Genomic DNA, 22,898 nt, shown 5'->3' with positions numbered 1-22,898 from the left:
AGAACTTCCCCCACCTACCCCCCCCAGCTGAATGACGTGGGGCATTGTTAGCTTCCTTAGCACTTTGCTTCCTCTTTTTCTGCAGGCTGCAGGCAGGAAACAGGGGGAAAACGACCAGAGGAAACCTGGCCTTCTACATCTGTCCTTGTTTGTAATCTCAGCTCTGGCTTTATTTTGCTAAAGCACCGCAGGTTTCTTTTAACACCTTAAATGCCAATCCAGCTTCTACCGAGTTTGTCATTCTCATTTGGGCTACATAAGGGGGAAAACAGACAATTTTACTACCTTCAAACTAATCAAACAAAACTCAAATTTTGCATGGAGCCTGATGCCCTAATGCCAATAAGCTTACAAATGTGTAACTGAATGGAGCATGTCTTCCCCCTTTATTTTAGCATCAATATGCAAAAACATCATGTACTAGGGTGTTTCCAAGACTTAAAAGCCAAGCTTAGAAAAAGCTCACCCCTACGCCAAAGGATAAATGGACATAAATCTGACATCAGGAACCACAAGACAGAGAAACCAGTAGGAGAACACTTCAATCTCCCAGGACATTCTATACAAAATCTCAAAGCAGCTGTTTTATTACAGAAAAAATTCAGAAACAGACTGGAAAGAGAAGTTGCTGAATTGCAACTCATTAGCAAGCTTAAAACCATTGAGCCACCTGGAATGAACAAAGACATAGGTTTCTTATCTCATTATACATGATCAAGCTTTCCTTAGCACCTCAGCCCTTGCTCCCCCCCACAAGACCAATTGCAGTCATTAACAGTTGTTAACAGTCATCAACAGGTTTACCACTCCTATCAGCCCATCACCCATTCCCATCATCCCCACACCCCACCCTCTGTATACACATAAGGGTCTGGTTGCTTCTGTTTCAGTGTATCTGAAGAAGTGTGCATGCACATGAAAGCTCATACCAAAATAAAAACTTAGTTGGTCTTTAAGGTGCTACTGAAGGAACATCCGGAAGGCCACAGGTTCCTCATCCCCAAAATCAGGCATCCCTAAACTCAGCCCTCCAGATGTTTTGGGACTACAATTCCCATCATCCCTGACCACTGATCCTGTTAGCTGGGGTGATGGGAGTTGTAGTCCCAAAAGATCTGGAAGGCCAAGTTTGGGGATGCCTGCCCAAAATAAATTATCAGCCAAATGTCCTTTGCTGAATGTTTGATCACTTATCTAAGTAAATAAGTTTTCCCCATCTGGCAGAAATGCTGGGTTTTCCCCAACCACTTCCTATTTCTCATCCTTGAAGCATCTCAGTAGAGAAACATAGTTTTAAGTATGGCTCAGACACTTGCTTTCCTCCTTGAATATATATTCTGCGCAGATGTTTCAATAGCATTTGCCACTCCCTTTAACATTTATTGATCTGGACAAACGAGCACAGAGGAAATGATCTTACAAATCTGGCTTACAGATTTTATGAATTAAGAGATGAAATTGGGGTGGGGTGGAGAATGGGAAAAATGACATGAGGGTGAATAATGAAAAAAAGGATACATTTTTCTTCACAGAGTTGCACTAGGTTTTTAGTATGAAAATGTTCAATTTGGAACAGATGGGAATAACATACAGGGTTGTGTTGATTTATACACAGAGTAAACCCAGGTAAATTAATGGATCCAAATTAGTTGTGTCCAATATGTTCAGTGGGGTTTACTCTTGAGTAGGATTAATGCTTATTCTGTAAAAAGAAAATTATGTAAACTTAACAAAGAGGCTTGTGATTCCTTAAAAATTAAGCGATTTATTGAGCATATGCAAGTGTTCATGGGCAAAATCTCATTTTATTAGATGCATGGAGTGTTTTCCACAGACACAGACACACACACACACCTCTTCATATATGTGATGCATCCTGTGGCAGTTGCATAATATCTATATGTCACAATAAGGACATGTCCACAAGACAGCTGCCCATATTCCCAGTTGGATACAATCTCATACAAGCATATGGAAAGCATATCCCCAGGAAAAGGTAGGGCTTTCCTACTGCGGCAAGAGGAAGTCAACAATGCAGACTGCTCAGACCATGCTGGTTCCTGGATCTTTCCTGTTCTGGCGTTTTCTCACCTTGTACAGCAGCAAATACTATTGCTGTGGGTACATGCATATTTAAAAAACCCATGTACCTGACAGTTATCCAAAATACAGATTTTCCTTTGATAGTATGGAAGCGGGAGTATTAATGGCACAGTAGTTTCTTTTGAATGGGAAACTGTGGCATATGATAATAATTTCTCAGATATTTTCAACACCCTCTGCAAGACAAAGCCTTCCAGTAGTGAATAAATAGTTAAGGTAAGTAATGAGATCCCTAAAGGAAAGCAAATAGAGGGACCATTTATTTTCACACTGAATGGCTGACTACAAATGAATAGCTACCATTTTGATTTGGGGACGGGGGCATTTCCCATGTAACTCCACTGCAGTCTGTGGATCCGATGGGAGTTTTCATGTAAGCATCGTAGGTCACAGGGTATTTATTCTTTATTGGATACTGATTTTTGCTGGGTGATGGCTCAAATTGTCATCTTCATCTCACTATCAATGTTCAGGGTGCTTTACAAAATACAAGAGGAGGGGACACGCTGTATAATTCAACTGTTCTTAAAAGTTGGACTTGCAAGGAAATGTGTAACGTGTGCAGTATATAACTACTATATTTTGATTTTACTACCCACAACAATTTAAAATATAACATTAAAAACTGGTTTATAACAAAATAAAATGAGTCCTAAGCAGATACATCTCTCTATTATTAATGCAGATTTTCATCTAAACCAGTAATTCTCTTGCGGGTTTTAGGAAAGATTTCACTGAGTTTTAGCAAATTTCCCTCTCTCTTTCTCTTTTGGTAACTGACACAATATTTGATGATCCTGTTTTCTATACCCAGAACTGCATCATTTCCCAGTCAGTGCATCCTCATGCCCCCCCCCCCGCCCCAATATGATGACACTGTATAATCTAAATCAGGACTTCCTCCTATTATATTTCAGAGGCTTCTTTCTGGGAAAGCCAGATATTAGTTAAAAGGTAGGAATTCCTGCAGCACCACCCAGTGGAAACATTAAAGAATTTTTTACAACTCCTGTTGTTTTCTAAGATGGCTTCAAAAAACCAGCAACAACACAGAAAGGTTCCAGAGCTATTTGGAATATTGTCTTTCGTTGGAGCAACTGATTAAGCAAGACAGTAAACTTTCAAGCTGAACTGAATTCCTCTAGGCAGAAGTTAAATGCATTGCCTGTAGCACTTTAGAGCCCATCAATCATGTATGTATGTATGCATCACAGTATCCTTTCAGGGAAACTGCTGTGAAAAATGAGTGATTAGGTATGAGACTTAAATCTTATAAATCCCATGCTATGTCTTTAAAAAGCTAGTGCAGAGATTAAACCATGGCTAGGCAAACTAAGGCCCGGGGGCCGGATCTGGCCCAATCACCTTCTAAATCCAGCCCATGGACGGTCCGGGAATCAGCGTGTTTTTAGAGGAGTAGAATGTGTCCTTTTATTTAAAATGCACCTCTGGGTTATTTGTGGGGCATAGGAATATAGTCCACCCCCCACAAGGTGGGGGGGGGCAGTGGACCAGCCCCCTGCTGAAAAAGTCTGCTGACCCCTGGATTAAACCCTAGAAATTCAAAATATTCATCAGTTCCCCTATTGCATAACACTTTTAAAAGATGAGAGGGGCAGAAGAACCAGGTGTCAAAGATGAAGCAGTTTACGTATGTACGAAATGCCCCTGTATTGCTCTGCTCATATACATCAATGTTAGGGGTAACTTGAGTTTTGATTTAATATACAAAGAGGTACTGGATGGCTTTTGAGTTGCCCTCCATAGTCAAAGCTGCAATGTTCCAAAATGTGAAGAGCTGCTTTTAAAGACAATTAAAGTACCTGTCAAATTTTCTTTTTTATATTTTCTGCCAGTTTAAACTTGCCCTATTCAACATTGAACATACTTTCCTCTTAGCTATAACATTTCCCCTCTCCCTTAATCTCATAGGCATGCTTGAAATTTGTTCACTGGTATTTCTAAATGTTATGCTTCCCCCCCTCCATGTTACTATCTTCTCATCCCTTCCTTTTAGTTTTTCTTCCTTTTTCTTCTTCTTCTCCCCTACCACCTTTTGAATTCTTCTGCCTCCAGATAGTTTCAGTCAAGGTTTTGATAGCTTCAATAGCTATATTTGTTGCAATATCACCTCCAACAATGCGCCTCAGTTAGATGGTCAGCCTTGTTAATGTTGACTATACCAGATCCCTGTTGGCCGGGAGGTGGTGGAAGTGGAGTCTGTGTGAGTGTCCTGGTTCTACAGCATCCTAGCAGCTCATTTTTGCTCTACTGAGGTTTGTTGCACCAGTACTTTTATTTGTAAAAATGTTATACCACTTAATTTAACAAAAATAATCACACACTTAATGAGTCATCCCTTAGGAGATGTGCAGCAAACCCAGTCCGGCAAGAATTGCCCCACATACCACCCTATAGGACAGTGTTTCTCAACCTTTTTTGGGCCACGGCACACTTGTTCCGTGAAAAAAATCACGAGGCACACCACCATTTAAAAAGTTAAAAAATTTAACTCTGTGCCGCCCTATATTATAATTATGACTGTAAGAAACACTTGCCAAATATTGCTTTCCGGCGGGTTAGTGGTGTGTATTGGCGGCCGCCAGGCTCGTTTGCACTGAGCTTTGGGAAAGAGGAGCAATATTCCTCTCCGGCGGGTCAGTTATGGTTATTGGCGGCCGCCAGGCACGTGACAATGCAAATCACCCTTCTCGTCGTCGCACGTCGCGGCACACCAGCCAGCGTCTCGCGGCACACTAGTGTGCCGTGGAACAGTGGTTGAGAAACGCTGCTATAGGATGCTGAATGTTTGCTTCTTTTCTTACTCTATGCATCCTTGCTATTCCAGGTCTCCTCGAGCAATGCAAGCCACACATAAAAGCTTGAGCCTGCACACGGATTATTCTTCCTACACTGGAGGAACTGCCTTCAGCAGCAGGAAGGGAATGTTGCTAGTTCCTCCTCATTAAGGCTTTTAAAATCCATCCTGTTTCAAAGGGTAACCAAAAGACCCGTAAATCTATACTGGTTCCAAAAATCTATCATGGGATGGAAATAAAAATGCGCACAGGCTCATCTTGTTTCCTGCCCCACTCATGTGGTGAGCATCTGTGGCATATTGGCACAGCATTTGGTTCCAGGTTCAAAGCCAGCCTGTATCTTTATTCTTTCCATATGCACCTCTGCTGTATTCTTCTCATGTCCATGTGGCAGAGAGATACCGTAATTATTTTGCTGACTTACATAAAACTTGAGATGGCTACCCCTTTTTTAAACATGGAAAACTTAGATGTGATCAGGATGAAACAGAAACCAGTAACTGTTACTTGTATATGACTGCTCAGTTGTTCCCCGAGTAATATTTATTACCCTCCTTCCTCACTGACAAATCTATACTTCGAATAGACTTTGAAGCTTCTATCTTCCCCACCCCCTCTGGAATCTCCTCCCCACTGTTTTTCTCACCAGGAAGGTGGCTTGCAACACTGACAGTAAATGTGCTAAATGGGGCAACACATTTTTACAAGTCTATCCATCAGTGCTAGAAATATTACAGAGTGTAGGCTGTACTTTTCAAGTATAGATAACATCCCTGGTGTCACTGGAGGCTCAACCCAAGGGTTGTTAAAGCATGTAAAGGGGAAATTCCCATGAAAGCATTTTAAGTTTTATATTCCTGGCTGCCACTGCAAAGCCCTCTGTTGGGATTGAACGAGTGTACACAAATAGTTGAGTTGTACACTCATAAAGTGATTTACACACAATGTTCAACATGTGTACAGTCTGTGTACCTGTGTACACGACATCCGAGCTGCACAAATCAACAAATGTATATACTCTTTCACACGAGCAGGTGTACCTGTATAGAGACAGCTCGCACCTATGTTTGGCATAACGTGTGAACAAACCTAATATAACACTGCTTCAGACGTTTTGCATCTGCCTACTCAAGCTCACACAACAAATGGGCTAGCTAGTCTTTAAAGCTGCAGTCCTCACCCCACTTAGCTGAGGCTAAACCCCATTGAATTCAACAGAACTTAACTTGAGTAGACATGGCCAGGATTGCACTGCAAGAAGCCAAATAGCTCTGTATTAGTACTGCAAAACTAAAATCCATCTTTGATTCGATTAAAGAAGTGAGCCTTGGAGGTTTTCTTTCTTTGGGTTTGTGTTACACATTCACTGTTTCCCTATAGAAATGATGGAAAATGTTATGGGCAGTGCTTGCAGGCATGAACAGGAGCACACACACCTGAATCTCCCTCTCCAACACAGCTCCCTGTACAAAGGCCACTCTGAAATATGGCCCAATGAAGAACAAGGTGCAGTATTCAGAAGGGAAAGTTCAAAGAGCCCTGCTGAGCACACAGAAGCACTTGGGCACCTGTACATGGCCGTTTGGACATGAATCTAATCCTATTTGGCCGGATTTTTAAATGAAGTTTAATCTCTCATTAAACACCAACTGCAGACAGAAAAAGGGCATAGGCCACAGTTTTGTTTATATTTTATAGGTCAGAAGAAACCGTTAGTTTCTTCATGAGGTATTTGTCATGAAGGAATTGTTCAGAATACAGTATTCAGTACCTTGAGTCCTACAAGTTTTGTTTGAACTTGGAAGCATTATAGGTAACACTGAGTTTACATAGGTTACAGGCCTAGGAATATGCTAACAAGTTGCTAGAGCCAGCTGCCCCCCCCCCAAAAACCCCTACTACTACTACTACAAAATACAAGAGGACACAAAACTTCTTCTGCTTCTGGAGTAGGGGGACTTGATGCTTGTAGATCTCCTGAGCACAGGAATACAAGAGAACAAAGGGGTTCTACAGCTGATGGTCTTCTCAATAGGATTTTTTTTTCATTTGTTGCTTTTGTATCCTACCTTTCTGCCACAGAGTTCAAGGCGGCATACAAGGTCCTTCTATATGTGAGGTGAGGTAGGCTAGGCTGTGAGATAGTGACTGGCCCAAGGTCATCCAGTAAGCTTCATGGCTGAATGAAGATTTGAACCTGTGTCTCCCCAATCTTAGTTCAACACTTCGGGCACTACACATCATAACAGCTCTCAGGTTACAGACAGCCTTATCCTGCACCTCCAGGCATAGCTTGTACAAAATTCATATGCTCCTCTGCTCAAATTATTCTAGAAGTGTTAAAAGAAGAACAAGCCCCTTGCAATTCTTCTGACATTCCTTTAATATACAAGCTATACAATGAAGTCATGCCATAGCTGAATTCACATTTAAACAGAGTTCAATACCAGAAGCTGAAATTCTCTAATATAAAGGGGAAGATTTTGAACATATAGTTCAACAAAATGCAAAAGTATGCAGATATCTAAGCAATAATGGGGATGGATAATGCATTCAAGTAAAAAGTTTTAATATGTTTATGCCTAAGAGGTAATTAACTACCCACAGCAGGAAAATATGGTATGTTTTATAGGATATGTAAGCAGCCTTGTGATCCATAGATGAAGGTCAATATAGAAATTTAATAAAGAACTTCCTGCTATCTAAACATGTTACAAAGAAAGAAAGCAAATGTAACACAATTCTCTTCATGTGATTGTCCACATTTTTCTCAGCACCCATTTGAACATTACAGCAGGCATAGCTGACCTGTTGTGGCCTTCCAGATGCCATTGGACTACACTCCCACAATCCTTGACCATTGCCCATCCTGGCTATGGATGATAGGAGTCGGAGTACAACACCTTGAGGTCACTCTGTTGGCTAGCCCTGCAACAGTCATCCAATCAGGTCATGCAAGTCCTAATAAATAGTGTAGGAATGGGTACAAGCACCTGGCTGTGCTCTAGAACAATTTGGTAGAGTTGAAAACAAAAGTTGTTTGAAGGAACTCTGAAGTAAAAAAAGAAGTGGCAATTTTATGATTTCAAAGAGTTGACCCCAAAAACACCCCAAAATACTTAGCTGGCTTCCTATCCTCTCCTTCCATGGTTCCTTTTATCTTCTCTTTCTCCTGTGTTTTCTTGATGCACCCTATCGCAACCACTTTTATAAACTATAGCTATTTCTTACACTGCTGAAAATCTTACCATCCTGCTAGGTAGATTGTTTGCTTATAATACTTTCCATATATTCAATAAACAATATCCAGTCCTCCTTATATCTTTCGTCATTTTGATTTATTATTCTAGTGGTCATCCCTGCTAGCTCCGCATCTTCCAACAGTTTAATATGCCATGCTTCTTTTGCTGGTACCTTACCTGTTTTCCATGTTTGCACTAATAACACGCAGCACCTCAACCATGAGCCAAAGCTCTATGGGGTTCTAATGTACACACAATGCTTTGGTCAAGTAGGAGTTGCCCCATCATTTCAAAGGTAGTTTCATTTACGCAGCATTCCCCAGCATTTATCGAGATGTGGCACCCCCTCCTTGCATAGATTTCATCTGGGTATTTGTGCTTCTACAAACACACCGACTCCTTGACTATGTACTTTATAGGGGAATGCAACCCACAAAAGACATATTGCTGTAGAACTGAGAGAAAGAATTGAAGTTTTCTACACTTAGCAGTATAAAGTGATATCCTACATTAATCATACCCACAGTAGACCCACTGAAACCAATGACCTTAAGGCACAACTTAGTTGGCTCTCACCCATACTGCCAACCTAAATTGCGTAGGTCTCTGGCAAAGAATTAATTGGACTGACTGAGTTGTTCAGCATTTCGCCACTATAATTATGCACCACCTCTGTAAAAAAAACAAAAACATTTGTTTTAATTTGAAATAATAATTACTAAGGAATTTTTCCAAATTTCCTTGGGGAAAGGTGCTCCAGATAGTTAAAATAAACTGTGAAATTACCATAGCCTAACTATTCCACAATGGTAAATTCTTTCTGAAGAAAGATTCTCAAAAAGGTAAAATCAGACAGGTATGGGAGAAAGGTAAAAAAATCAGGGTATATTTACACGTTTGCTTATTTTGCTGAAGTACGGCCTTCAGATTACCACATATTTTGGTATTATGTTAAGCTTTGTTGCATTTGATTGTTAGCCACCTTAGAACTTGATAAAAGAGTGGAATAGAAATCCACTGAAACACAGTAAATAGAACCTTTGTGTTTTCTTAGGTGTCATAGACTTTAGCACCCATACAGGTGCACATGCAGAGACATTAATTCCAAAAACACGCTCGCAGGAGTGGGGGAGGCAGCTGCTAGTCACTGGTAAATCATTTCCATACAGCATACTAGAAATGGCGGGATATGAACTCCCCACCCACCCTGCATGGGTGTCTATGTGCGTAGCGAGGACTTACATGCCTAGAAAACAATAGCAAAAGAACTGCAGATTTGACACACATGGGTAAAACCACTCTGTGCTGAGCAGGCTAATGATAAATAAGCATGCACAGATTCTATAGCGCGATACTGTCATCGCATTTAAGAGAAGCCTTTACTGTAACAGAAATCTGTTTTGCAGATGTATTAATATGCAGCGTTAACACTAAGGGACAAAGTTTGAGGAAAACGGCAGATCCTTTGTTATAAAAATGTAATATAGGTTTCAGATAAATATCTATTCCTGCGCCATTCCGTGCGTAAAAGAAACCTCTTGTAAGCCTTATTTGGTTTTACAACAAGCTTTACTGTGCCTGTTTCAGCAGAGGGGCTCATGGGATAAAACAATATAAAACTGAATACATTATGTGCAAAAGAACTAAGCTTACATTAAACTCAAATAAACACGCTCGAGGAAACAAACACACATGCACGTTATCAAATTTTAAAATAAATTATTCAGGGTCTAATAGCCGCAAATAAACCAACTATATGCTAGTAGTGATGTGCTTTGTAAGTTCTGGGTTTCTCATACCTAAATACATAGCTGCCAAGTATCCCGTATCCGCCGGGAAAACCCCTTTTTTCTCACCGTTTCCCGGCGGTCTCCCGCTTGGCGAAAAATCCCGGCATTGTCCCTTAAATTCGCTTCTTCCCGGCGGCCATTTTTCTGGTGCCGCTTTGCCCTTCTATGGGCACCAGAAAATGGCGGCGCCGGCAGTCGCTTCCGTGCATGACCGGAAGTTGCGTGACGCGACTTCCGGTGGCGCTTCGCCCTTCTATGGGCATCAGAAAATGGCGGCGCCGGCGCCGGAAGTCGCTTTTACGTGTTTTCGGTCATGCGTGGAAGCGACTTCCGGCGCCGCCATTTTCTGGTGCCCATAGAAGGGCGAAGCGCCACCGGAAGTCGCGTCACGCAACTTCCGGTCATGCGCGCACTGCCGATCCCGGATCTTTACGATCCGGACTTGGCAGCTATGCCTAAATAATTTGCAGCAAATTCATGCCCAGTGTTTCTTCAAAGCATTCCTAGAAAGGCAATTCCATAATGTCTCAAAGCAGGTTACTGTACTATGTATTACAGGTTTCTCTGACCTATGGCCAAATGAATATTGCACTGGTTTGTTCCAAACTAGGTTACTGTATGTGCGTCCTTTAGAGTTCTGGTGCCTGCTGTGAAGGGCTTGAAGGAAGACATGGCACCCTAATTGGGATTTATGTTGGCTCCATACTTGTTTTCCAGTTCCTTGGAGTGTCTTCCATTTCCTTGTTTCTCCTCCTGCTAAGACATCCTGCAACTGCCTGTTCTAGCGTTCAGCTGCGTTTCAGTATTCTGTAGTGATGAGAGTGCCGCTGGTACAGGATGTACATAAACTGAACCATATTTGACTATTAGTCAGTGTGTAGCTTTTTCCAGGCTACGTCCATTAATTTGTGTTCATGGGAACAGGTTGAAGTGTTTGTGTTTTTGATAACTCTTCCACTAGCCTGAGTTTATCCATCTGCTACATATGTCCCCCACCTTGTCTCCCGTCATACAAATATGTGTATCATCAATAGCTGGAAGAGTTTTTAAGTGTCAGCACTTGAACAAATACTTTGAGAAAGTGTATCCCAACATCAAAATTAATCCTGTTCTCAAGAAAGAACCTGTACAATCCAAACTACTGTATATACATTTTAAAACAGTTTGTGCTTTAGTGTTTTATTTCAATGCTTATTAAGCTTGACTTTCTGTTCCTACATCTTGACATTCCACTCTAAATCATGACTAATTCTGAAGTCATACATAACTAAACAAAATTCTTAAGAACAGATATGCTCTTGTCTTTCTCTAAAGTCTCCAAAATACTAGCTGATTCATTAAAGCAAAAAAGAGCTTCAAATAAAATAAACATGCATCATCACTCAAATCTATGCGATATGTTTATTGTGCAAAATAGTGAAGGAGCAAACCGCAGAAAACAGCAGAATAAACCAAGAGTTGGCATGGGAAAGTATGCGTTTCCAAGCAAGCATGTCATCGTTGGGCGTGGCTTGCAATGACAGAGAAGAGCTCAAGGCCAACAGATACCTTTCTGGCATGCAAGCGGTGCCCTTATTAAACGTGGCAAAAGCAAAAATAAATAACAAACCACTTTGCAAAGTGCTCAGCGCTCCACTACAGCTAAGCCATGAGTCAGCATTTACGGAAGTGAAGGGTGTGTATAGTGTAAATATACAGGCTACTTTTGACATGAATCAGTTGAAACGTATCCTGGAGTAGTCCCAACACAAATTAACCCAAAGGACACCACAATTAAGCATAGGAAATGTAAATATAAGAATTATGGAGGCCCGTACCAGTCGATTTTTCAGGACATCTCGGGGGGTTTTAACAATTCTGCTCTACGCTGATTTCCCTTCTTCAAATGCATTATCTGCAATGCAAGCTAACTTGATTTGCTTTAACTTTTAAAGTAGTTAAACTGTAATGGCATTACTCCAAGCAGCCATAGATTATTTTATTTTTTTTAATCAGGATCTAAAATATTATCCAATAGCAAACCCTGGCTCCCTAAACCATGCAAGGGCAACAAACGGTTCCTTGTTTGGAACCATTAAGAACATAATAATTGCTCTAATAAGTATCAGGCCACAGATCCATATAGCCCAGCTTATAGAAAACTCATAAGCAGGACATAGTGCAGATAGATATTGCTCTTTGTCAACAGCAGCTGATACCCAGAGGGTATACATTGCCCCCCCCCCGGCAAGAGGGAGATTCAGAGGTTTCTCTTGAATACAGGCCCCTCCATCAGTTAATGATCCTCCATCATTTTTAACAGTGTTGATCTGTGATTGGAGTTCCCCGAGTCCCTTTAAAGTTCTGGCTGGAAATAAACGGGTTGTTTTTTTTAAATGATCTCAGCTGAACAGGGGAGGGGGGCAATGTATTGGTATATCACATTCCGAAAGATAGTCTCACACAAAAGCTATTGGGGCACATTTGACCCCATAATGTTAATGGGAGAAACAAACAGAAGCAAAAAAATGCTTAGATGAGAAACTGAGCTCAGAATAAATATCCAAAGTATTCCAGTAGTCTAACTGAGTCTTTGTTTTTAAAAGAAAATTACAAATAAGAAATGGATATCAAGGCTACGTACTGCTGTTCTTTGGTATATGGGTGTATCCGCGTGTGAGTATATGTATTTATATATTATAGTGGAACAGTACAGCTGCCTGTGTTAAGACTCTCCTTGGGCATGTGGCTAAGGAGGTGATACTGAAAGGGACATAGGAGCGTTGGTCCCTACTTAGCTCAGTGTCGTCCAACCAGATTGGCAGGAGCTCTCTGGTGCCCCAGGCTCTGGTCTCTGCCAGCACAAACTGGAGATGCCAGAGATTGAACCTGGGACATTTTGCATGCAAAACATGTCCTCAACTATTGAGCCATGATGAGCTCCTTTGCTTCAAATTTTACAACTACAGTGGTACCTCGCAAGACGAATGCCTCGCACAACGAAAAACTCGCAAGACGAAAGCGTTTTGCGATCTTTTTGTTGACTCGCAAGACAAAAAATTTTCTATGGCCATGCTTCGCAAGACGTTTTTTTTTTGCTTTGATTTGTTTAAATTGGAAAACCGCTAGACGAAATTTTCGCAATATAAAACGACTCGCGGAACAAATTAATTTCGTCTTGCGGGGCATCACTGTATAGCATTGCTCCTGCACCAAGATGAAGCCAATCAATTAATTAATAATTAATTCCCTACAGCAAAATTTAATTCTGGTGTCCAAAGGACCCCTTCGTCCCTCTCGTGATGGATGTTTTTGGTACAAAGATAAATGTATAGGTCAAAAAAAAAAAGTACAAAACCAGAGGGGACTCTATTCTGGTGTTGTTGAAGTGGTGCAAGTTCATAAAAACTGAATTTACGATACAGGCAAACTTCTAAGGGCAGAAATTCAACATTGTGTTCTTCCAGTTGTTCCATCTGCACAAGCATTCCAGTTTGCCAGCCGTAACAATGCCCACTCCTGTACCCCTCAGTGGCGGAGGAAGGGGGTGAGGGGGGTGTCATCACTGAGGGGTGTGTGACAAAATGAGGTGTTTTTTTTCAAAAAAACAAATTGGGCTCACAAAACTTTTTAGGAGTGACGTGGTGGCTTAGGTGCCTGCAGGTTCCGCGCTGCCTGAAACAGCAGCGTGGGACTTGCGCCTGCCTACTGCCTCTCCCTCAGCCGCACTATAACCGAAGGGGAGGCGGCAGAGAGGCTCCAAGTGTCAGAGAGGCTTGCCCCACCCCCACAGGTGGATCGCCCTGCCCCCGACTGCAGGACACGCCCCCGCACCAGGCACCTGAGCGGCTAGCTACACCACGGCTCCCCCTCTGCGCTGCTATTAGGATTCTTCCAACCCCAACCCCAAGCCAATATGGGGGGGATATAGGGGGCAATAGGGAGGCAAACCCTGTTGTACAAGCAGAAGTCTTTGCATAAGTGAATGCTGCCCTGAGATCATCCGTACCACACTCTATTTCGACACACTGCTGGGGATAGAAAGGATGCCAGTTAGCTTAGACATTTGGTAGTTTTGCTTTCTTATTTGTTTTAATAGTGGTGAATTGGACCCACAATAGCATTGTAAGTTAAACTATTTTTTTTTAAGAATTGCAAAGAAGGGAATGAAACACTACAGGACAACTGACTGCACAATTTTTGAGGAAATCATGGAGCATGAAGTTATAGTATACAGTGGTGCCTCGCTTAACGAATGCCCTGCTTAACGAAATTTCCGCTTAACGAAAGGATTTTTCGAGTGGAGGTTGCCTCACTAAACGAATTTGTTTTATGAAAAATTCGTCTAGCGAATCGCGGTTTCCCATAGGAATGCATTGAAATTCAATTAATGCGTTCCTATGGGCAAAAAAATGTCAAAAAAAATTTCAATGCATTCCTATGGGATTCGCTAGACGAATTTTTCGTTATAAGAAAAGACCCGTGGAACGAATTAAATCTGTCTAGTGAGGCACCACTGTATACGTAAGTGCCTTGTGTCTCATCACTTACGTTTCAAGGAGAAATTATTTTCTCTCTCTTATTTCTAAGATAGATATCTAGCAGCACACCATGGCACACATGGATTGAAGAACATTGATTATTTTAACAACATACTTTTCTCTCTAAGAAGCTATTTTTTTCTACAAGTACCATGTTTTACATACAAGTGTGCAGCTGGTTTCTTCGCATTTTGGCAATCTATCAGAATAAATTGTGCACTTCCTGATCCCATGTACATTAGGCCTTCAAGATGCATAATTAGGAGCAGATAGTCTACTTAGTAGCAAAGGACTCCACCTGTTTCGGGTAGTCCAGACATAACGCCACACCACAGTTGGTGTTATGAGAATCAGCTTTTAAGCCGCTTCAGGCACACCTGCTTCCTCCTACCATCCTGTGCAATGATGAACTCTTTCCTTTCCTGGCTTCAGGCAACGCATACTCTGCCATCTCATTCAAGCCAGCGAGATATAGCTGTGCTTGCCCTATAAATCAGAACCAGAAACTAGGATCCAGCTCTGCTTTTCAATCCTGTTTTGCAGGGGAAGCATATAAAATAGTTTCCCCAGTTGAGACAAAATGATAAACTATGGTTTAACTCAAACCAGGAAAGAGACTGCTTCATGCTAAGAAGAAAGGCGAGGAGGCAGCAGCGGTACAAAAGTGCAAGGTTACTCAAAAGATCATTCTCATAGTGTTCTTACATTTGTACCAGATCTCTCTAGCCTTATGTGGACACGAGTCTCCTCTGGTGTAAGCAAACATGTAAGGATAAGTGAGGGCATGCTGCCAAACCCTATCACCACCTCCCCGAACATCAGCTATACAGTGCTACCTCTGGTTACGAACTAAATTCGTTCCAGAGGTCCATTCTTAACCTGAGGTACCACTTTAGCTAATGGGGCCTCCCGCTGCTGCCGCGCCACCAGCACACGATTTCTGTTCTCATCCTGAGGTACAAGTTCTTAACCCGAGGTACTACTTCTGGGTTAGCGGAGTCTGTAACCTGAAGTGTTTGAAACCTGAGGTACCACTGTACATCTACATCCTTTACATCATTTACATTTACATTATTTACATCATTTACATTCACATGTATCTGAATATCCAAATAAGCAAACCAGGAAATTAATATAAGAATCACCTTGATTCATGCCAATCTTGTAATACAAAACTTTTCTAAAGCTATTTCCCCTCAGCTTTAGCTACAACTGTCAAAGCCACTTGTCTCCTAGTCTCAAAGTGTCACTTCAACCCACACACAGCATCATGTTTTGGGGGGTTTGTTTCTGTATGCATCCCCATTCTGTAGGCATGCCCTCTCCTAAATACTTTGGTCCTGGGCCAGCAAATATTTCGAAAGCCCTGCTGCATATTTCTAAATCATGAACAAATTAAAACCAGGTTCTCATTTAAAAACAGAGGAAAAACCAGTAATCTTTGAAGTTAATTCCTTTGTTTATAAGTTGGTACAAATACCAATAAACAAAAGGTGGTCCATCATACAGTATATGCCTACTTAGTATTACAATGTATTACAGAAAGATCAATGGGACTTACCAGTAAGTATAAATAAGAATGCTGCCTGAACCATTTAATTTATGAGATGTTATAGGACTCAGGTTTCCCTGAAATCCATGCATTCTAATCAGGAAATTCTAATCCCAAATTGTGTGAAATGATTGTAATTCTGCAGTTTATGCTTAAAAATACTCCTAACATTGCAGGTGATATAAAAGTCAGAGGTTTCTATGCCCATCTTCACAGCTCTCTACCCTCCATCTATGCCAGCAAGCAAGAAACATTATCAAAGTTCAAGGACACATTCCAGCCAGCCAAAAATCACTCAAAAAGGGTGCAGTCCTTATGCCTCCAAAGGTAACTTTAAAATGCGCTTGTGCAATGCCAGGCAAATTTTCCAATGCTACAAGAAGCAGCTGGATTTCTACTGGACTACTATAATGCATTTCACATGGGTCTACCATTGAAGATGTTCCGGAAATTACAACTAGTATAAAATAATGCAGCAATCATGCTAATGCGGTACCTACAAGCAACAGGTCACAATAATATTACCCTCTTTTAAAAACAGCTATGCTGGTTGCGAATTATTTTCCGGGCCCAATTCAAGGTACAGTGGTACCTCTACTTACGAATTTAATGTGTTCCGGACACACATTTGTAAGTCGAAAAAAATTGTAAGTCGAATCCCATAGGAATGCATTGGGAGAAAAAATTCGTAAGTAGAAGCAACTCTATCTAAAAATTCGTAAGTAGAAAAAATCCTATCTAAACCGCATCCAAGATGGCGGACGGAGCTCCATTCGTAAGTAGAAACATTTGTAAGTAGAGTTATTTGTAAGTAGAGGTACCACTGTACAGTATTAAGCCCTGAACACCTTGGGATCCAAATATCTGTAAGAATGGCTTATTCCATATTGACTGGCCCATAACCAACAGATGAAGTCCTCCTTGTGGTCCCCATGCAGGGTGAGCCCTCCAGATGTTTTGAGACTATAATTCCCATCATCCCTGACCACAAGTCCTGCTAGCTAGGGATCATGGGAGTTGTAGGCCAAAAACATCTGGAGGGCCGAGTTTGAGGAAGCCTGGTGTAGATATACCACATTTTATTTTGACTGGGTTCTAATCAGATTAGGTGTATACAGACAACCACCCACCCACCTGCATCAAACAAGCACAGCAGAAAAGGAGGGGAAAGAGGGGGAAAGGAAAGTGGTTCTTATGTTTGAGCAGCGTGTTTTCTTTTTTCTTTTTCCTGTTACCCAAGTTTATGTTTTTACGTGAGAACAGGAGGAGGAAAGTGGCTCCAGATTCCAGAAGCCATGCTTCTACCTAAGTCACTTACCAGCCTGGTGCCTGCCTTTCAGCAAGAGCCTGGCATCTCTGGTGGAGGGAATTTCCTGCTTGCAGACTGTCCAGCTCCACCTGCTCGGGAGACAAGAGCGCTCAGGCGGAGTTAGGCTGCATGCATGCGCATGCACACAATATCTCCAAGGACGATTTTTACCTGCCGCTGAGGAGGCAGGCAGGGGAGACAGAGATCTAAGGCAGAGAGCTACCCTGCAGTGCACACACGATTTCTCAAAGAGCGAATTTTGCGTCAATCTGCTGCTGTTGCTGCTGCTACAGAAGGCACAGAAGAGCAACTGAGGCAGAGTTAGCAATGGCAACGGCTGCACAGGGCAGGAAGAAGCGTCGGCTTCCCAATTTTCACAATACAGTGGTACCTCAGTTTACGACTTAATCCATTCCAGAAGTCCATTCTTAAACCGAAACTGTTCTTAAACCAAGGCATGGTTTCCCTAATGAGGCCTCCCACTGCCGGTGCCCTTCTACCATTCGGCTTCCGTTCTTAGAGCTATGTAAAGTTCACAAACTGGGACACGAATAGTTCGTAAATAGGGCTGTTCTTAAACCGAAGTACCACTGTATCATGCTTTTTGACTATCGCACACAAGGACACACACGATTCACAATATAATTTTTTAAAATGGTTATCATTATTTGCTCTTGATATCGATATAAGACAATATATTGATATATTGTCCGGCCCTAAAAGAGGGATGATATATGGATAGGTAAAGGTAAAGGGACCCCTGACCATTAGGTCCAGTCGTGACCGACTCTGGGGTTGCGCGCTCATCTCGCATTATTGGCCGATGGAGCCGGCGTATAGCTTCCAGGTCATGTGGCCAGCATGACAAAGCCGCTTCTGGCAAACCAGAGCAGCACATGGAAACGCCGTTTACCTTCCCGCTGTAGCGGTTCCTATTTATCTACTTGCATTTTGACGTGCTTTCGAACTGCTAGGTTGGCAGGAGCTGGGACCAAGCAACGGGAGCTCACCCCGTCACAGGGATTCGAACCGCCGACCTTCTGATCAGCAATCCCTAGGCTCAGTGGTTTAACCACAGCGCCACCTGGGTCCCTGATATATGGATGGTTCACTATAAATCCACCACTATTATTGCATCATGACATGTTGCAGAATACACCTGCAAAAACCACCCATCTGGAGTTGTGCTTCTTTGGGAATAATGTTCTAGAGCCAAAGTGGTACCCTCCAAATGTTGTTGGGACTACATCTTCCATCGTCACTGAACACTGGACAAGTCAACCATGGCTCATGAGAGTTGGAGTCCAATCAACAACATCTGGAGGATGCAAAGTTGGTTGTCTCTATTCTGAAGTTTATGCACCACTATTCAAAAGGCTGTACCTCCATCCCACCGCTCATCAAACGTCTATGATCATAAGCGTCTGAGCATAACTTCTCCAGAAAACAGCAGACACTGATAAAGTATTCACTGTATGTAGGATTTTAAAGGTCAAATCCAGCACTTTGCATAGGTGCTAGCAGCCCAAGATTGAGCAAAGTGCCGAAATGCCTGTTGAATATGGCCATGCCTACCTGTTCCTGGAAGGAGATGAGCTATCACATTGTCCAGTACCTAGACCAGGCATCCCCAAACTGCGGCCCTCCAAATGTTTTGGCCTACAACTCCCATGATCCCTAGCCAACAGGACCAGTGGTTGGGGAAGATAGGAATTGTAGTCCAAAACATCTGGAGGGCCGAAGTTTGGGGGTGCCTGACCTAGACCTTCTAAACCAGGCATAGGCAACCTTGGCTCTCCAGATGTTTTGGAACTACAACTCCCATGATCCCTAGCTAACAGGGCCAGTGGTCAGGGATCATGGGAGTTGTAGTTCCAAAACATCTGGAGAGCCAAGGTTGCCTATGCCTGTTCTAAACATTATTTGAAGGCATCCATGTTCAGCAATACTACAACAGTCAGTCCTTGAAGTTACAAAAGCCTGGATGGTAATTCCCAGGCCACTACTCAAAGGTAAATAGTGAAGTGAACACAGAAAATGTAATTGACTTAACCCCCCAAAGGTGCATCCCTCCATTGTCTCCCAAGGCAGACGGATGCCAACAACTGCCGGTATTGATAGAAAGCACTCCTAGCCTCTACAGCCACCTGAAATTCTACAAGCAAAATTCAATCCAATAATGTTCCCGCTGTGGGCACCAATTATTTTTTTCTTTTGTTGAATTTCTAAGCCATCCCATATCAGGTTTTGCAGGAACATGGGAAAACCAAAATAAAAGTGCAATAAACCAATACCTATTACACTTTTTTTCAAACACACAATGGTCCTGATATTCTCCATTGGTATCCAAAGGGTCCCAATCCTGGATAAAATGTTTTTGGGTATTAATGCAATTATGGCTAGGGAAATTCCCAGATGCCTGGTAACCTCATCAGTTAGAAATTTGATAGTGGTACACAGGAATGTGACAGACGCATTCAGCCCTAGACAGGACAGCCTCCAATCATTTGCATTCGGGGTACGAAAGTTATTTCAATACAAAAACAAGTTCAGATGCAAATGTCATATAATATTTTAAAATAATCACATAATTGCACACATTGGTTGCAAGATAATTTGGCCAAATGCAGTTAGCATATATTTGCTTTTAGATAAACATTTTATCACCCTCTATTTACTTAAAGAGATAGAAGGAAGGAGGCGGGAACTAATAAGATACAGTAGACTCCATTTTCAAATATTCCACAACAAAGCCCTAAAACCAATAAAGTATAAAAAGGCAAAATAAAGGGTAAAGCCCTTATTTTAGGAACATTAAAATGAAACCATTGTGTCCTTTGTCGTTTAAAAAGCCTTTCAAGATCACATGATAAAAAGATGCTGCATTAAATTAAGTAGGTCCCACCCCCCCACCCTGACTAAATAAAGATGTAACTTGTCTTGCTTGCAACAGTAGTGGGCAGAAAAGCTGAGAGGGCTTCACAAAACCCTCCTGTGTTAGGGAACGGAAACTCCTAATGAGATTAGTTGGTGTGTGCAGACATTACTTAGCCATGACTAAATGGGCTCTCTTCCTGCAGCCAGTGGAAAATTCAGGGAACTTTTTCCTCCTGCAGCATCAGAGTCCCTCTAACCTTCAGCACAGCCAGATCCAAAAACAACTCTCCAGTCTCCCCCCACCCCCACCCCTTTTTAAACTGATGGTGTAAAATATAAAAATGGAATGGGGAGGGGGTTTGGTGGAGGCAGAGGGTGAGAGTGAAGGAAACTCTCCAGCTCTCGCTCTCTCTCAAAACTACAAAGGAAACTGTAAAAGAGCAAATACATAAACCTGCGAAGGAGAAAACCACAGAGTTTCTTTGTGAGCTGCAGTGACTCATTTTCAAGATGTTGTCTGCTGCCAGTTTCAAACCGGAAGCGCATGGCAATTAGTCTTGCTGTTTCCAGACAAGCCAGAAACTCTCCCAACACTCCTCCCCCCTCCTCCTCCAAAGCCCCTTGGCCGTTTCCTCCTCTCCTTGCAGCCCCCAGCAATTTGCGCTGCCCTTAAGCAAACTGCTCTAATTCCTCTGGGCTACAGTCTGGAGTGCGGTTCCCCCCCCCCCGGCCCCCATCTCGCCCCGCTCCTTCCTTCTGCGCGCACACACTCAAATTCATTGTCTTAATAAAACGGCCCATGTGGCAGCAAGAGCAGGGACGCCGCCGCCGCCACCACCACCTCGCTCCCAGGTTGTGGAAACACATAAAAGGCGCACATACAAACTCGTGTCTTTCCCTCTCCCTCGCACACCCCTAAAGCGGTTCATGGCGACGCAGCGCCTTCGGGGTGAGATTAACTCTCGTCTCCTCGAGCCTGTCAGGCGGCGCGCGCCCCTTCCAGCTCACTCGCTTCACAAAGGCACTGGCCCCCACGCCGTCTCCCCAAACCTAAGGCGACCCCTCCCCACCGCCACCAACACGGGCAGGCGCGCGCTTCGAGAGGCGCAGTAGCACCCCCAGACTCCCATTTCTCCAGCCAAGTTGGACGCCCCTCCTCACACCCCTCTTCCCCGCTCGAAAAGGGAGCCCCATCTTTAGCCCCCCCCCGCCCCCCAGCGTTTTTTTTTGTCAACGGCAGGTGGAGACTCCTACACATTGCCATATGCACAACAAGTAGTTGACACAACACGCGCCTCCTGGGCTGCCCTCCTGCAGAAGCCAGGGACTCCTTTCTGCCCCCCACATCCCGGGAGTTCCCATTGCCCTCCCTCTCTCTCGCACAGTCCGAAAGGGCGACGTCTCGCCATTCTCTCCCCCCCTCCCCTCCACAACCCACTTTGCTCCCTCTCAGACATTTTCCAACCCCCCTGACAGATGGCACTTCTGCCCCACAGCAAAGAGCTACAACTGGGGCTTCTGGAGCGGCCACTCGCTCCCGGCACCCGGGACTCTTCTCCCGCCTCCCCCGGCAGCCCCGACCGGATGCCTAGTGGCGGGGCAGGGATCTCCCCCACCCCCCACCCGTGGCGCGATACTTTTCGCCTTTTATCAGGGAAGATGGGGTGGGGGGAGAAAGAGAAACCGCCTGAGCGCCATCCCATGCAGTTCCCACCTGTCTGCCCCTCGCCCTTTTCTGCCTCCCCACTCCAAACTCTGCCCAACTTTAAAAAAGCTTACATACCCGGAGTTTGGTGGGCTTCTCCGATCTCTCCTCGCAGGTTTAAAGGGAGCTGCGTAAAATCCCCCAGTTTTCCATACTGACAGTCCTCGAAAACGCTCTGTTGCTCTTGTAATGAGATCCTGATCCCCCCTTGTTTCTTTCTCTCTTCCACCCCCCACCCCCCACCCCCGGTTGGTGTGTGTGCGAGAGTGAGAGAGAGAGAGCAGGAAGTTGGAGCAGTCAGACAGAGAGCCGGCTCACTTCCTTTCCTGCATTATTCCCCAGGCGGTTTGCAGTCTGTGTAAACAGGCTTTTCCTCCCTTCTCCCCTCTCTTTGGCCACTGATGTGCAGCATTGCTGTAATATAAGACACACACATAGTAAAAGGGTAATGGCAACTTCACTCAGACGCAGACACGAACCAAGGAACTCCAGCAGCTCCCTCTGACCTCCACCTCTTCCTGTTCTGCACCCCCGGGGAGGAGCTTCAAACAAGACCAACAAACTTGGCTCATCAGCCACAGCTACTAAAAACATGAGGTGGCTTAGCTGAAAAATAATAATCCAGCTTTCCCCCCAAAATGCTGGGATAACAGCAAGCTGGAGTCATTTAACTGTTCTTGCAGACCCGAGCAGAGAGACCCCACATGCACACATCTGCATGTTAAATGCTGTGTTAACAGAATTATACAATAAGAGAGTTCTATTCATAAGCATGCATGTGTTAATATCTTTACTAATACAGTGTAAGCAGCAACAAATATTCTGCATTTTCTGTGTTGTTGATTAGGGTGTCTGGACTTCAGCTGTGTCCCTTAGAACTTTTCACCAGGCTTCATACTGACAGAGGTGCTATAAACTGCTAAATTAAGACACAATGGGGGACTTCAAAGACAACCTTCCGTCCCTTGAAATGCAAAATCA

General features: G+C 43.3%; 1 protein-coding gene across 2 annotated transcripts in view; it reads right to left on the bottom strand.

Annotated features, from left to right (window-relative positions):
• The window catches only part of ELK3 (ETS transcription factor ELK3), a 42,603-nt gene extending 20,143 nt beyond the window's left edge, over positions 1–22,460 (bottom strand). The window contains exons 1-2 of one of the 2 annotated variants that reach the window (XM_088651892.1): positions 21,996–22,448; positions 17,345–17,424 (exon numbers count right to left, since the gene is read on the bottom strand). The gene's annotated coding sequence lies outside the window, so the exon portion shown is untranslated. Of the gene's footprint in view, positions 1–17,344; positions 17,425–21,995 lie in introns of both variants that reach the window. The other variant, XM_035127167.3, reaches the window with a different exon arrangement.
• Between the last annotated feature and the right edge of the window lie 438 nt (positions 22,461–22,898).

Source organism: Zootoca vivipara, chromosome 9 (genome assembly GCF_965207765.1).
Source record: "Zootoca vivipara chromosome 9, rZooViv2.hap1.1, whole genome shotgun sequence".
In the NCBI taxonomy this organism is placed as follows: Eukaryota; Metazoa; Chordata; class Lepidosauria; order Squamata; family Lacertidae; genus Zootoca; species Zootoca vivipara.
The sequence above is the reverse complement of the archived record's forward strand: the minus strand, read 5'-3'. Positions and strand labels throughout refer to the sequence as shown.